This window comes from Syngnathus floridae, chromosome 17, assembly GCF_059516105.1.
Source record: "Syngnathus floridae isolate MCC-2025c chromosome 17, RoL_Sflo_1.0, whole genome shotgun sequence".
Lineage (NCBI taxonomy): Eukaryota > Metazoa > Chordata > Actinopteri > Syngnathiformes > Syngnathidae > Syngnathus > Syngnathus floridae.
The window spans coordinates 1,494,177-1,511,783 of NC_142429.1; the positions used below are offsets into that span (position 1 = coordinate 1,494,177).

At 42.9% G+C, this 17,607-nt stretch overlaps 1 protein-coding gene across 3 annotated transcripts in view; it reads right to left on the minus strand.

The window, feature by feature from the left end:
- gcgra (glucagon receptor a) overlaps positions 1–16,729 on the minus strand; it is a 35,029-nt gene extending 18,300 nt beyond the window's left edge. For 2 of the 3 annotated variants that reach the window (XM_088357440.1, XM_088357438.1), the window contains exons 1-2: positions 16,610–16,729; positions 16,427–16,528 (exon numbers count right to left, since the gene is read on the minus strand). The gene's annotated coding sequence lies outside the window, so the exon portion shown is untranslated. The remainder of the gene's footprint in view (positions 1–16,426; positions 16,529–16,609) is intronic. The other variant, XM_088357439.1, reaches the window with a different exon arrangement.
- Positions 16,730–17,607: the final 878 nt, after the last annotated feature.

Genomic DNA, 17,607 nt, shown 5'->3' on the forward strand with positions numbered 1-17,607 from the left:
TATCACCGTGAGTAGCTGACCTGCTAACATGCTAATGGCGAAGCTAACTATGCTAACGAAGGGAGCGCCTATTCACACTTAATGAGTCGTTTTGCAAGTTAAGAAGACATTAAAGTAGAAGAATACTGTTACGTTCATGGACTATAAAAGCCCTTTTTGATCGTTTGTTGAAAAAACTTGTTGGATATTGCTGAGATTAAAACATGGAGGAGAAACGATCGTTTGTTGCCGCATCGGACGCAATGCAGGCGAGTGACCACAAGAGGGAGCCAAAGTACACACAAAAGGCCCTCGAGGAGAAACTCCAAAGGCTTATCGGACAAAGAAGGGCAAAAATGGCTCATATTACGGCTAAAATGAAGGAAATGGACAACATGAAGAATAATGAAGAGCATGTTGATAAAATGGAGTCAGAAACACTTCAAAGTTTTTACAAGCTGCATGAAGAGTTCATATTGCTAAACAACAATATTGTACAGATGTTACCTGAAGATGAAGCTGACACAGATCAGCGTGACTGGTACGAGTCAAAGGCAGCTACTATTAAGCAGTTTTTGGATGAGACTGAAGGTTGGATTCAAGAACGTAAAAGAAGTGTTCACAATGAAGAGGAGGTTGCTCCATATGACAGTATTTCTGTAATAGCGGATCTTCGTCGTCAAAGAAGTAAGAGCAGATCGAGTTCCAGGGCCGAAAGTTCTTCAGTTGTGTCAAACACGAGTTCAGTGGCTCGCATGAAAGAGGAGGCTAAAAGAACAGCTCTTCTAGCACGAGCTGAATTGCTAAAAAAGAAAAAGGCAATTCAACTGCAGGAAGCAAAGTTGAAGGCTGAGTTGGAGGAGCTAGAGATTGAAACTGCAATACCAGCCTCTACTGCTAAGCTCAAAGTTTTCCAGAACCACGAGGATCCCCAAGATGCAATGAATGAATATGTGAAATACAGGCTGGAACAACCTTTGGCAAGTCTTCCAAGATCCCAACCTGTACTTGAAGTCCAGGCTCAGATGACAGCAGATGCTGAAGAGAAGGAAGATCATCCGATGTATGATGTGTCTGCTAGTATCACAAAACATTCATCTCATGCATATTTGTGTCATCCGGATCACTCAGATGGAGCCCCACCTATACGTCCTCAGGAGTCCACATCTACAGGTGACAGGATTTATGAGGTGATGCATCATCAAAACCTAATCACTGAAATGTTGGTCAAGCAGCAAAGCCTATCACTGCTGCCCAAGAGAGACATTTCTGTGTTCTCAGGTGATCCACTCAAGTATAAATCTTTTCTCAGAGCATTTGACAATGCTATTGACAATAAGACACAAAATGAGAAAGATAAACTCTTCTTTCTGGAGCAATATACACGTGGAGAGCCACAAGATCTGGTGAGAAGCTGTGAACACATGACCCCAGAGAAAGGTTACAGAGAAGCCAGACAACTGCTTCATAAGCAATATGGCGATAATTTAAAAATAGCCATGGCTTACATCGAGAAGGCTTTAAAATGGCCACAAATAAAGACAGATGAGGTTAAGAGCTTAAACGCTTATTCTCTCTTCCTGATTGGTTGCCGAAACACGATGCAAGATGTTGACTACATGGAAGAAATGGACAACCCAATAAACATGAGAGTCATTCTGTCCAAATTGCCATACAAGATGAGGGAGTGATGGCGTAATGTGGCATTTGAAATGCAGGAGAATAAAGGAAGAAGAGCAAGGTTCACAGATCTGGTAGATTACATTGACAGACAAACAAAGATCGTCTCAGATCCATTGTTTGGTGATCTACAGGAAGTCAGTCTATCTACAAAACAAAAAGAAAAGAGCAGTTTTGTGAAGAGAGCAAAGGAAAGTACACCAAGAAGTAGCAGTTTTGCTACAAGTGTTGACACAGAAAAGCAGGAATTTTCACAGTCAAACCAAGTCACAAAGACTGATAACGGCAAACTAGCTCAGAATAACTGTTTGTACTGTGACAAAAATCACGGACTTGGGAACTGTGAAAAGTTCCAGAAGCTAGCACACAAGGACAAGATTGAATATTTGAAATTCAAAGGTTTGTGTTTTGGATGCCTGGTTCAAGGTCATTTGAGTAAGATTGTTCAAGAAGACTGACATGTCAGTTATGTTCACGGAAACATCCAAGCATCCTACATGTACAACGAGAAGAAAAGACATCACCGAAAAATGAAAGAAACGCCACTTCTGAACCTCAGACCACTAGTGCTGTAAGCCAGGAGATGTGTGGATATACTGGGGCCGGGAGCAACGAAGAAGTTTTGGCCATTGTTCCAGTAAAGCTCAAGTCCAAGAAAGGCACACAGATAATTGAGACATACGCCTTCATAGATCCTGGCAGTTCGGCGACGTTTTGCACAGAGAAGATCATGAGAACACTGAACTTAAGAGGCAGAAAGACGGACATTTTGCTCCGAACTATGGGACAGGAGAAGCTTGTCCGTAGTCACATCCTGTCAGAACTGGAAGTCAGTGGATTTGAAGAGGAAAAATACATTGATCTACCTTCAGTGTTCACTCAACATGAAATTCCTGTCAAAAAGGCGAACATTCCTGATCAGAAAGACCTCCGGAAGTGGACATATTTGGATGAGGTGAACCTTCCAAGTATCAAGGCAGAAATTGGCCTGTTAGTTGGTTCTAATGCTCACAAAGCAATAGAACCATGGAAAGTCATCAATAGCCAAGGAGATGGTCCATGTGCAGTGAAAACGTCGATTGGATGGATTGTCAATGGTCCTGTAAAGGGGGAAGAGGACATTCAACAGTGTGAGAATGAGTTACCGAGGTTAACTGCGAACAGGATATCAGTGGCAAACCTTGAGGAATTGCTGATACAGCAATATAATTTGGATTTCACAGAGCGTAGCTGTGAAGACAAAACAGAGATGTCACAAGATGATCAACAGTTCATGAAGGATGTGGAACAGTCTTGTCAGTTCTTCGACGGACATTACTGTATAAGTCTCCCATTTAAGAACAAGCCTCAGAAGATGCCCAATAATCGCAGTCTAGTTGAGCAGAGAGCCGTCAATCTCAAGAAGAAACTCGTAAAAAACCCTGATTTTCATGCTGACTAAAGTCTTCATGCATGACATCATAGCAAAGGGTTACGCTGAAAAGGTGCCTGCAAACAGTCAGTGCAACGATGGAGAAGTGTGGTACATCCCACATCACGGGGTGTATCACCCAAGGAAGAAGAAAATCAGAGTTGTTTTTGACTGCAATGCAACATATCAGGGAGTTTCACTGAATAACCAGTTACTCCAAGGCCCAGACCTCACAAATACCTTGATTGGAGTTTTGACAAGGTTTAGAGAGGAGAAGGTTGCATTGATGGCTGACATAGAGGCAATGTTTTACCAAGTCAGGGTACCCTCAAAGGACTCTGATTTTCTGCGTTTTCTATGGTAGCCTGATGGAGATTTGAACGGAAAACTGGAGGAGTATGGAATGACAGTACATATTTTTGGAGCCACTTCGTCTCCAAGTTGTGCTAGTTTTGCCTTAAGAAAGACAGCCGAATACAAAGAAGATGAGACAACAGCTGAAGCCTCTAAAGCAATCAAGAGGAAGTTTTACATGGACGACTGTTTGGCAGCGGTGGCTTCAGAGGACCAAACAATAGCACTTTCACAATCTCTGAAAGCTCTATGCTTGCAGGGTGGATTCAACTTGACAAAATGGGTCAGTAACAGCAGAAAGGTTCTGTCATGTATTCCTGAAAATGAAAGAGCTGCAAAGATGAAGGATTTAGACTTGAACAAAGACACTCTGCCTACCGAAAGAGCTCTGGGAATACACTGGTGTACAGAGTCGGGCACTTTCACATTTAAGGTGAACGTACCAAGAAAACCTGCCACAAGGAGAGGAATTCTTTCAGTTGTTAACTCAGTTTATGATCCTCTGGGTTTAATTTCCCCATGTATTCTTCCTGCCAAGATGATTTTGAGGGAACTCTGTCAATGAAAATTGAGCTGGGACGAGGATGTTGGAGAAGGAGATTTGCAAAGATGGATGCAGTGGGTTTCAGAACTCGAGGAACTTTCCAGCTTCCACATAAAGAGATGTATGAAACCAGATGATTTCTGTCCCACATCTAAAGCAGAGCTGCACCATTTCTCGGATGCAAGTGATATTGGTTATGGTACTGCTACATACCTATTGCTGATCAATGAAGATGGACGGAGGAGCTGCGGATTGCTCATGGCTAAATCCAGAGTTGCCCCACTGAAGAAAATAACAGTCCCTAGGATGGAACTGACTGCTGCAGTCATAGCAGTGAAAGTCGACAGACTGTTAAAACAGGAGCTGGAGACCCCCCCTTGGAGCGTCTGTTTTTTGGACAGACAGCCTGACTGTACTTAGGTACATACAGAAGGATGCTTCACGTTTCAAGACTTTTGTGGCCAACCGGATTGCATTCATAAGGGAAGCTACTTCACCATCTCAATGGAGATACGTGAATAGTTCACTTAATCCAGCAGATACGGCTTCACGTGGTACAAAATTTACCACTCTTATCCAGAACCACAACTGGATTTGTGGTCCACATTTTCTTTATCAAGAGGAGTTTGAGTGGCCTACCAGACCTGACATACCAAGCACCATGAATGAGGACAGTGAGATCAAGAAGACAGCGCTGGTCAGTCTCTTGACCAGGACTGAAATTACACCCATGAAGAGACTGGTGGAATACTACTCTGACTGGCACAAGCTTAAAAAGGCTGTTGCATGGATGCTACGCATGAAGGATCTGCTTCACTACCTTGTTGAGAAGAGAAGAGAATGTAGAGAGGTTATTTCCCTGAAAGAGACAGAATCATTGAAGCAATACCAGAAAGTGCATGAAGAAATGATGAGACTGAGAAAGTCAGTGAAAGGAAAACCTTTGTCTGTTCAGGACTTGGAAGATGCAAATGTTGTGCTAATACGTCACAGTCAAAGAGAGATGTTTTCAGAAGAGTTGTCTGCACTCTTAAGTAATGATTTACATATAAAGAGGTCACATCCGCTTTCCAAATTGGATCCTTTTCTGCACAATGGCATCATCAAAGTTGGAGGTCGATTGAACAAATCAGCCATGCCAGAAGAAGCAAGATGCCCAACTGTGTTCCACAAAGAACATCACATTGCTAAGCTGATTCTGCAACACGTTCATCGACATAATGGTCACTGCGTAAGGAACCAGCTGGTTGCAAAGGTCAAACAGCAATACTGGATACCAGGACTGAACAGAGCTGCCCGCACAACAATATCCAAATGCATCACATGCAGGAAAATACATGCAAAGCCTGCAGTCCAAAAGATGGCAGACTTATTGGAGGAACGTGTACTCCCAGATAAACCTCCGTTCACGCATGTGGGAGTGGACTATTTTGGACCTTTTGGTGTAAAGAGAGGATGCAGCATAGTGAAGCGCTATGGCGTTCTGTTTACATGCTTTGCACTTAGAGCAGTACACATAGAGGTTGCTCACTCATTGGATACCTCATCATGCATAAATGCCATCAGAAGGTTTATATGTAGAAGAGGTCAAGTTTCTACCTGCACTCAGATAATGGCACTAATTTCATTGGTGCCGAAAAAGAACTTAGAGAAGCCATGGCTGAGCTTGATCATTCTAAAATAAGAGAGGATCTGATGTCAAAAGGTATTGCATGGACCTTTAACACACCAACCGCCTCCCATCAAGGTGGAATATGGGAAAGACAGATTCGTACCGTCAGGAAGGTGTTGAACTCTGTGTTGAGGCAACAAACATTAGATGATGATGGCCTTCACACACTATTATGTGAAGTGGAAGCAGTCATAAATGATCGTCCTTTGACTCCTGCATCAGATGATCCAAATGACTTGGAGGTTTTGACCCCAAACCATCTTCTGTTGTTAAAGAAGCAGCCGATCCTTCCTCCAGGCTTATTTAACAGTGATGATACATACTCGCGTCGAAGATGGAGACAGACACAATACATGGCCGATCTGTTTTGGTCAAGATGGACAAAGGAATATCTTCCATTGCTACAAGAGAGACAGAGATGGCGGACTCAAAGAAGAAATTTTGTCGCTGGAGATTTTGTTCTCATTGTTGACAATTCAGCCCCAAGGAATACTTGGTTGACTGGAAGAATCCAAAAAACCTTCCCGGACTCCAGAGGAATTGTGCGACGAGTTCAAGTTCAAACCAAGTGTAGTTTGTTGGATAGACCTATAAGTAAACTCTGTTTGTTACATGAGGCAGAATGAGTCAGGACAAGACTGTTAGTTGACTCACAGGCAAAACCTTGATAGATTTTGTTAGGTTAATAACTATATGGCTCTTTTTGAGGTGTAATTGTTATGCATCCTGCCTATACAATTAGGGGCCGGAATGTTAGAGCCATAAGTAGGAAATGTTTAAGTTAATTGTATTGTGGTTTGTTTTTTATTTTCTAAAATTGAGTTAAGACGATTGACATTTGTTTAGGCATTTTTATTGTGAAATTTTGTTTTATTTTGAAAGGTTTACTTCCTGTCAGGCTGTATTGCATTAGAACAAACCATTTAGGGAGCGTTTAGACAGTTGGATTACGTAGACACGGAGAAAAACAGTTTTTGATCGTGTAGATCGTGTACATAGTATATACTGTGTATTTTTTGGAAAGAAAGAAAAGGGAATTGTAAAACTGATTTATCGTAATTTTTGTATTTGTATTTTTTATAGATAAAGACCTTTTTGTTAAATTCACGGTTCGCACGCGTCCTTTACTACAAGTGTCTATGGAATGACACAGATATTGGATCTGTTGCCATAATAGGGAGGCCAAACTAAAATGAGGCAAAAGCAACAAAGCAGAGGTGTATTCCAGAAAGCGGGTTATGTGAAAACTCTGAGTAAGTTAACCCTGAGATGAGGGAAACTCTGTGTTATCTGTTCTAGAAAGAGAGGTTACTTAAACTCTAGGTCAGTTACTGCGGAAACTTGGAGTGTATTCAAACCAGAAAATTCCTTTAATCCACTTGTTTGGTCTGGACCAAAAGCAGACTTAATTTTATTTCGTTGGGTGTGGTTCCTATTCAGACTGTACATTTTGCAATCGAAGTATACACATCCACGCTTGTGACGATCTGTGCTCCCATTGGACAGCAATGACCAGGGCGGCACACAGAGCGCAGACCCGGAAATGGAGGAAAACATGCTAGTCCTACGCACTGCGTTTCTGTTTTGCACATTTGTGCTGTTGGTGCGGATCTTCGCTGTTTGTATTCACACCTGAAGCGAACCGCACCAGAATTAGTTTGGAAGTGGACCAAGACCACTTAAAAAAATGGGTCTCGGTCCGTTTCTTTAATCTGCACCAGGATTTGTTTGCGTGTATTCACACCTGCACAAAAGATCCGGACCAGCGTTCCAATCAAACCCTGGTCCGTTTAAAGCGGACCAAACAGTCAGGTCTGAATACACCCTTACTCTGTGAACAGTAAGCTGGCAGGTTTGCTATAAGATACCCAGAGTTTCTACCTGTCTACTCCCACACAAAGAAAGCGGTTAATCATGGATTGGCTGTTCTATTAAAAGCCGTAAGAATCTGAAACGCTTTACGTCGCAAGAGAATCTTCCGACCCAGTTTAAATGTTTTATCATTTCGAGAAGAATATCTTTTCGAACGCTACCGCTTTTCTATGAACAGTATAATTTATCTCAATAACCTTCTCTGGCCATGGAATGGCTGATGGTGTAGTAGTCGACTCAGACCTGTGTGCAGGTACCATGAATTCGATTCCCACCTATGACGGTGTGCATATGAGTGGGACTTTTAAAATAAAAAAAAAACCTTCTCCGGCCATATATGTATCAATAACATGAAACCTCACACACCGCGGATTAGAACTCAGATCAGAACAAACCTTATGCATAGCACTACGTTTTTTGCAAACGGCGTTTTCTTTATAATATCGAGGATGCAGAGCATTACTTTTTTTCTGTTGGCTGAGCTCAATGTTAGTTTTAAAATAGTATTTTAATTGTTGGTGTAGGCTACAGCGTCACATTTTAAATGACTTCAATAGGTATAAAACACAAATGCGTTTGTGACAAGTGTTAATGAATTAACTGGGAAGAAATTATCAAATCATTATTATTAAATTATTTTAAGTAGCCGCTGAATTAGTATTTTAGTTTGAATGAATATTGACTTTGTTTAATAGTCTAAGTCCATTTAAAATAATTAAATTAAACTGAGGTGCAATCACAGTCTAGCAAAACATAACTTACATTTTGTTTTTATATTTCATTTTGAGCTGCTTCTAAGTCCCTTTTTCTCATGTTGGATTGCACCTAAATGAAAATCAGGTTTCATTCCTACTTAAATTCATAACTATAGGCTACGATACGATCTTATTCAAACTTAAGCATTGACTCGGGCAGGAAACAGACTCTGTCCGGAAGAAGGCCCAGCAGAGGCTGTGCTTTCTGAGACAGCTCAGGAAGTTCAACCTGCCACAGGAGCTGCTGAAGACCTTCTATACTGCCATCATCCAGTCTATCCTCTGCACCTCCATCACTGTCTGGTTTGGATCGGCCACCAAAAAAGACAAACACACACTGCAACGGACAATCAGGACTGCAGAAAAGATAATTGGGACCAACCTCCCATCTATCCAGGACTTGTACCTGTCCAGGACCAGGAAACGTGCAAGTAACATCTCTATAGACCCTTCTCACCCAGGTCGCAGTCTGTTCGAACTACTCCCCTCCGGACGGCGTTACAGAACACTTTACGCCAAAACCAGCAGACACAGACACAGCTTCTTCCCCCAGGCTGTCGCTCTGATGAACTCACACCACTCATAGAGTCTCAGAGTCATTACTGTGCAATAACATCCTGCTCTCGATGCTTTACCTTTGGATTGTCCATATTATGTGTACTATGTCCTCTCTGCATCCATTGCAGCCTGGCCATCCTGGAAGAGGGATCCTCCCACCTGTGGTCTCTTCTCAAGGTTTCTCATTTCTCCTAGTAGGAGTTTTGAGTTTTTCCTTGCCCTCCTGGGAGTTTAAGATCAGGGGATGTTTGAGAATAATTGTCAATTTTTGCACATGTTGTTCTGACTGTTGTTAGCTACCTAAATGTTGTACAGAGGCCGAGATCTACCGGAGTCAAATTCCTTGTTTGGCATGCTCAAACTTGGCAAATAAAGATTGAGTCTAACGATTCTAACGATTACCATATTTTCCGGACTATAAGTCGCTCTGGAGTATAAGTCGCACCAGTCATAAAATGCCCCAAAAAGTGAAAAAAAACATATATAAGTCGTTCCGGAGTATAAGTCGCATTTTGGGGGCAATTTATTCAACAAAATCCCACACCAAAAACAGTCATGAACGAGCAACAACAGGCTAAACGATAGCAACAACAGGCTAAACGATAGGTATGCTAACGTGACAAACACAAACAAAGAGCTGAGAACGGGCCTGACGTAACATATAGAATGATTAAGGACAACTATTACATGAATAACATGTTTATAAAACCATCGGTGTCACTCCAATTCATTAAATAGCAACAACAGGCTAAACAATAGGTATGCTAACGTGACAAACACAAACAAAGAGCTGAGAACGGGCCTGACGTAACATATAGAGTGATTAAGGACAACTATTACATAAATAACATGTTTATAAAACCATCGGTGTCACTCCAATTCATTAAATAGCAACAACAGGCTAAACGATAGGTATGCTAACTTGACAAACACAAACGAAGAGCTGAGAATGGGCCTGATGTAACATATAGAGTTATTAAAGAAAACGATTACATGAATAACACGTTTATAAAATCATCTGTGTCACTCCAATTCATTAAATCCATCGATCGTTCTTTGTCAACAATGGGTGCGCGCGGCTGAGGGCGCTTGCACTTCAAAATATTCCACAGGCTCATATAACGATAGATAAACTATACTTCAAATAACTATAATATAAGCCAACAATATTATCAAACCATCCGTGCACTTTAAATCCATTCAATCCATCGATCAAATTCCTCGTCCTTTGTCAACATCGCCGCGCGTGCGCCCTGACGTCAGCCTCGTCTTTATTCCACAAATCTAGTATATAACTATATTGTAGCGTTAACAAAGTACAAGGATAGACGTGGGTTTGGTAAACGACTCTTTATTAAATAAAACAAACTTCCAAGCGTGTGGCGGCGTGGACTTCCAGACACGAGAGCTCCATGGCATAGGACTGGGCGTGCGTAATGGCCATGACCGAGCCCCATGCACCGTTCGCGGACAGCCACTCGGCCGAGCGCCGGCCCCCGACTCAGTAGAGTAGGACCGGGCGTGCGTAAAAGCCATAATAGTTTTTCAAACCTTCTATGTCACTCCAAATCCTTAATTCCTTCAAACTCTTTGTCCTCCGTGTCACTTAGAAATGATCACCGCTAATGATGCCGGAAGTCCTTACATGGGAACGTTTGTCCATTATGTAAACAACCGCCACGTCGCGCCTTGCCGTGCCACTGACGTCACTTGAAATAGTAATCCATTGGTACATCACGGTTCTACAAACTTTCTTTCTGCTGCTCGATTACTGTTTTCAGCTTCATATTTTACAATTTGAAGTTTGTAACCTGCAAAATATGAGGTTTTTTTTGGTGCCATTTTTCTTAAGCCCACCCAGTTGATGAGTCACGGCCAACGGTGAAATTTAGAGCGCCCTCATCCAGTTTCGTCTGAAAATATAATTCTTTTCAGATGTAGTTTTTTGTTTTGTTTATTTGGTTGTTTTATCTAAGTCAAAGTCTGCTTTATCGTCGATTTTTTTTCATATACTAAGACACACAAAGAGATTGAATTTACGTTCCCACTATCCCTCGGTGAGATAGTACACATATGCATACAAGCAACACAAAAAAACCCAAGAAGGCACAAACAATGAATAAATGAGAGTGTTGAATAAATGATCAATAAACAAATAATAACAAATAATAATAATAAATATAAGAGGAGCAAAAATGGAGCAAGTGTACATACAGCAGACAGTGGACTTGGATATGGTGCTTTAAAGTGTTAATTGCTTTATTTGATGTTTTCTCTATTTTTTTATGTTTTGAATATGTTCAAGATAAAGATATAAAAGCATGTGAAGTGATCAACTATACTAAAAATAACATGGGAAGTGGTCAACTATACTTGTGTGATGTCTTAATGATCAAGTAAAAATTTGTGAAAAAAAACATATATAAGTCGCTCCTGAGTATAAGTGGCCCCCCCACCCAAACTATGAAAAAAACCACGACTTATAGTCCGGAAATTACGGTAATGCCATGACGTCTCTCTCTCCTTCGCTGCTGTAGCCAGATTAGATTTGCGGCGAACAAATACATTCGTACTTGCCATAGGCCTGCATAAGGACCTCCAACTCCATCGCGGTAAAATAAGGTGATCTGTTTTTCCTCAGTTGTCATGGTGTCACATGGTATCGGGGCTCCATGGACGATGGTTTTTTATAGTGGTTGTGCACGCACATAACTCCAGGTTAACATACACAGAGTTGATTGAACTAACTCAGATCAGCTTTTCTGGAACTGAATACTCAGAGTCTCCCATCCAGTGTTCCCTCTAAGCTGCGCAGCTGCGCACTGGTCGCACAGTCTCTGTGCACAAGAAACTCCATGCTGCGCACAAAATAAAATTCAGCATAAACTGATTGATTAATATCTAATGTTAGACCAGTGGTTCTTAACCTGGGTTCGATCGAACCCTAGGGGTTCGGTGAGTCAGTCTCAGGGTTTCGACAGAGCCTCCACTGAGGAGGTACGAACAAACCTGATTTATTGTGTAAATTCTGATTTACCAGTATGTAATTTGTTGTGAGTTCATGCATTGTTGGTTTTGTTCTTTGAACAAGGTGATGTTCATGCATGGCTCATTTTGTGCACCAGTAAAAAACATCTACCGTATTTGCCGGTGTATTGGTCGACCTTTTTCGATCCAAAATCGACCGAAAAAAATCGACCTCGACTTATGCACCGAGTCATAAAATTTAACTTCGTATTCATCGCTTCAAATGTGATGGTAACCAAGGCCGTTTCTCATGCATCTCATTGTGCGTTGCACTTAGAAAATTTGAACCGGGCGGCGTGCGCGAGTGCGCGTCCCGCTGGAAGTCGAATGAGGCGCCGCGACCACCTCCGCGGTGCTTATAAACAGCCGATCCGCTCGGCGGGGGCTATTTTCGGCCACTTGGCTCGTGCGCACGGCCTCCCGGATGTGCCGGGCGGGTGCGCGAGCTCGCCGGCCGCTGGAAGTCCAATGAGGCGCCGCGATCTCCTCCGCGGTGCTTATAAAGTGCCGATCCGCTCGGCTTGGAGCTATTTCCGGCCTCCCGTTGGTGCCGGGCGGCGTGCGCGAGCTCGCCGGCCGCGATCTCCTCCGCGGTGCTTATAAACAGCCGCATGCGCACGGCCTCCCGGAATTTGAACACATTTCGTCAATAAATTTGGCATATTGAATTTTGAAGTTTAATATAATGCAACAATTGAGCTCGACTAATACAAAGGATATATCATAAAATCGTAAATTTCCGTCGAATTTTAGAGGGTCGACTTATACACCGAGTCGACCTGTACACCGGCAAATACGGTATGTCTAGAATTAAAAAAAAATTTAAAAAAATCACTAACGAGGGGTTTGGTGAATACGAATATGAAACTGGTGGGGTTCGGTACCTCCAACAAGGTTAAGAACCACTGTGTTAGACGTAATCTAATCTAATATCATCAAGTGGACGAATGATTTTCTTTCAGTGCCTTTTTGTAGTGAAAAATCAGTAATTGACAGGTGTCCAGCCAATGATATGGTTCACTTACGCGACATAGCCAATCATAGGATAGACAGTGCCTGAACATGTGTCCTGCCCATCCGTGACACGCAGGTTAGCTAGCTAACGACAGTGCGGCGGAGTCAAGAGATGCAAATGCTAAATTAGCTAATCATGGCAAAACGAATGAGCAACGACACATCCACTCGCCAAGCCAAAATAAATAAGAGATGCGGCAGTTCTTTTAAGATTGAATGGCTGTCGGAGTGTGTGCAAGTATAAGAGGAAACGGTGAAACTGAGTGAGATTTTCTCTTTTTCGAATGAGAACGGTCTCCTCTGCAAAACATGCAGTGAAGCCAAAGTGGCGGGCGAGTTTACGGAGGCAAAAATATGGAAGGAATGGAAGTTGGACTACCTCAAGCGTCACATTCAGCAGAAATGTCATTTGAAAGCTGTTGGAATTGTACAAAGACTCAAGACGGGACAGGAGATCGGTACATTATTGCGAGAGAGTGCAAAAGACCGACAGAAAAGGAATGAGCTGACACACAAAACAAAATCCGACCCCGAGCAAGTTAAAGTTCTCATTGACAATATTGTATTGTATTAGCGTGCAGTGCCGTGTTGTGTTGTATTTCATTCATTCATTCATTCATTCATTCATTCATTCATTCATTCATTCATTCTATTTATTTATTTATTTAATCTGGTGTTGCACACAGTGGTCCACAGTGTGCACAGGGAGCGTGTGTGTTTGTACAGACACTTGAAAAATTAGAGGGAACACTGCTCCCATCTCAGAGTAAGTCAACTAAGAGTTCAGGGATAGACTCATAGACAGTATGTTGAACCTGCTTTCTGGAATACCCCCCAGCTCTCCAATCCGATGAAAACAAAGTCTGAGCGAAAAGGGTCAAAGGCTTTGTGGGAGCTGCCGGCAGCATACAGTATCTGTGTTGATAAAGGGGTGGGCGGAGCTTAGGTGTCACGTGCCGCCAGCCCCCTTCTGGACCCTCCTCGGCACACTCTTCCAATGCAGAGTGACAGCGCTTTGTAGTGGCAGCCTATTCTTAGCTGCCTCCTGACTTCTCTCATGTGTGCTGAGGAGCGCCGGTGGGCGGGCATATTTTGCCATTTGGTCGGGTCTGCTGAGTGACATCTCACGCGTTTGTCATTGTGTCTCTCTTTGGTCTCGTTGCACAGCATCGGTGAAAACAATCCGTGTCGACCGCAAAGGAGCGAAGCCGATGGTCATTGGCTTTTCGACGACGACCGCATACGCCAAAGCATAATTGAATCCCGTTCCTAATGCTTCACTCGCATTTTGGGGCTGTCGCGGCATGTCACCAATGGAAAGAAGTCTCGACGGCTCATTTTTAGCGCTCAAAATACGTCTGATTGCGATGATCGCTTGTTCATGAAATGCTCCCTTGAAAGGCCGCCATGGGGCCAAGGTGTCTGGATCGAATTTGCTCTACAGAAGAGTGGCAGAGGCTCATGTCACGTTCCATGTTCCTCTTCGACAGGCTATTGGCCGACCAAATTTGTGACAAAGGCGCAAATACCAAAATGACATTTTGTCCTTTCCGGCCAACTTGGCGCCCGAGTTGTCGGGATGGCAAGCCTCTCCAAATGCGAATAAATGCCATCGAGCACGGGTCTGCCCAGGTTTAATGTCATCGAAGCCACTTGCGGGGCAAGGGCTTGCCCGGGCAACCTGAAAATGGCACCGAACCAGCTCCTTTTAGAATGCGCGCATCCAAACTCATTCGTCAAACGTGGCACCGACGCTTCCTTTGGTTGTGCCCATGCCTGTGCCCAAATATATTTGCACGCTTAACAGCCCTAAGGAGATTAAGTGTGGAGGCGGGCGAGAGCAATGCACCCAAGTTGTGCCTGCGCTTCGTGATGCTGTCAAATTGGGTCCAATTAGGAGACAAAACACTGTTATTACCGACTATTAAAACAGAAATTACGCTTCTGCACACAGGAAATTACTCTTAATACAACACTGTCTCTAAAGAGAATGAGGCAACTACTCTGTATTCAGTACAAAATACATACTGGGAAGGAAGGAAGGAAGGAAGGAAGGAAGGAAGGAAGGAAGGAAGGAAGGAAGGAAGGAAGGAAGGAAGGAAGGAAGGAAGGAAGGAAGGAAGGAAGGAAGGAGAAATGGATGGAGTCCCATCTGCTGGGTGTATCAGGCAATGCCCCAAATGCACTTGGCAATGTTGAGCGTGAATTCAGCAAACTCGCAACCCAAATTCCATTTGCTGTTGGCCTCGGGCATCTTATCAGGATGCCTCCTGGACGCCTCCCTGGGGAGGTGTTCCGGGCATGTCCCACCGGTAGGAGACCCCGGGGACGACCCAGGACGCGCTGGAGAGACTATGTCTCTCGGCTGGCCTGGGAACGCCTTGGGATCCCCCGGGATGAGCTGGATGAAGTGGCTGGGGAGAGGGAAGTCTGGGAGTCCCTCCTAAAGCTGCTGCCCCCGCGACCCGACCCCGGATAAGCGGAAGAAGATGGATGGATGGATGGATGGATGGAAGCCTCATTTATAAAACTCCAATATTGATTTAAACGTGGCGTACATAGTATGTTTGTCGCTGTTTAAGTCTTTGAGGCACAAACAAATTCAATAATGTGTCTGAGGAATGATTTATGGATTGGCTGGACTAAAAATGGTCTGAAGACGACAGTTGCGTTTGCCAACCTTCTTGCTTCATTTGCTGCTTTGCTAATTGTGGCCCGGGCTAGACAGATTTTTTTTAGGTGGGGGGGTCGTTTTTATTTTGTTATTAATCATGCAATTTGCGAAGTCATGTTTTTTTTGACTTGGTTCATACGATGCTATCAAAACATTTAAGTGTACAAAGTTCTTATTTTTTGGCAACTACAACATGATGGTTGGTAAAATGGCAACTCGACAAACCGCAGGCAAAAGGGGGCAAAGCAATTGTCAATTGGGCAAGATTAAGATTACGTATCACTTGATACGTGTGTTGATGCGCTCGCTGCCCATTTGCAACTGAAATGTAGTGCAATTTCATAAACAAAGAAATGAAAAAAATACTTGTCATCACTTTTTAACCAAAGGTTCGATGTTGAGACGATTAGAAGAACTTTTTATTGTTCTTCTTTTAACGAACTTCCATCTGAATTTGATAAATGGCCTTTGCCAATGCGTTTGCTTATCACAAAGCCACCTTTTAAAGATGTACATCCCAACATTGAAATAATCACACTCTGCCCCTGATAGTTTTGGATTGTGCGGGTCAGGTGTACCAAATAAAAAGGCGGCGAGTGCGTTATGTTGGCATTTTTTATTTTCTGCAAACTAATGCAGCGAACAAAAGCAAATCAACAATTTCCAGAGCTGCTGTCCGTGTGTTCCGAGCCCTTTTTTATTGCTATTTTTGCTGTCGCCTCCACTCATGGGCTGCAGACCGCAGACCCAAAGCGGCATTTGAGCGCCTGGGATCAAGTAACTCGTCTCGCTTCGACGTAACAGCTCTTGCATGAGCTTCGTGTGCCCAACGCGTTCAAAGTGCAGGCCGAGGCGGCTAAAACCAAACCAAAACAAAAGTGTTTACCGGTTCTGGAGGGTTGGCTTGCCTCGGTCTGCGTCGTTCCCGCTCATCCCGAGAGCATCTGGCACCAAAGACGAGAGTGGCTGCTGCGTTTTAAATCCAAAACTGCCCCCCCCAAGAATTAGTTTTAGTCCTGCGTGACCACGCCAAGTGGAAAGTTATTTGAAATAAGTTATTACAACTCACAAGAGTGACGCGATGACATGATCGTTATGTGGCTTTGTGCTTGATGTCATGCGACTGGAGCCTTGCACCGACGCTGCACTCGCTCCTTGTACTCGTGTGACGTCACATGTGTGGGGGCGCTATTTATTTAATGTGCGTGCGTGTTAGCGTGAGTACATTTTTTGTCTACTGCACCTAACACGATGTTGAATGAATGCCTGAATGAATGAAATAATTTCTTTGTTTCAAACATGTAAACTATACACAAATCAGTCAATCAAATGAAGGAACTAAAATAAAAACCACAAACAAGGTGAAAGTCATTTAAATTATGACTATAAATGCTAGGTACTGTCATGTAACATGGGGGGAAAAGAAGGTGCAAATGGTAAAAAATGGATTGTCCACAGGAATAAATTGGCAGAGCTGAAATTCCAAATTTGTCCAAAAGATGGCGCCAGACCAAAACATGAGACCAAAAAAGGGGCCAAAATAAGCTAAGCAAGTTAAAATAGAAATAAAACAGGAACACGGTGTCAGAGTGTGAGTCACGCATGGACGCACAAATGTGATTTTTACTTTTTGATTCCTTTGCTTGGCTAAAAATGTATTCTGTAACCGCTTAAAGCAATATTGTTAGTCAATTCGATCAAGAGACCCGTCACTATGAGAATAGTGGCGAGACATAAATTGTTTGGAGAAGCACAAATGTGATTTTTACTTTTTGATTCCTTTGCTTGGCTAAAAATGTATTCTGTAACCGCTTAAAGCAATATTGTTAGTCAATTCGATCAAGAGACCCGTCACTATGAGAATAGTGGCGAGACATAAATTGTTTGGAGACGCACAAATGTGATTTTTACTTTTTGATTTATTTGCTTGGCTAAAAATGTATTCTGTAACAGCTTAAAGCAATATTGTTAGTCAATTTGATCAAGAGGCCCGCCACTATGAGAATAGTGGCGTGACATAAATTGGTTAAAGAAATAGATCAAAGGTTTGGATTTTTATTTCAGAGT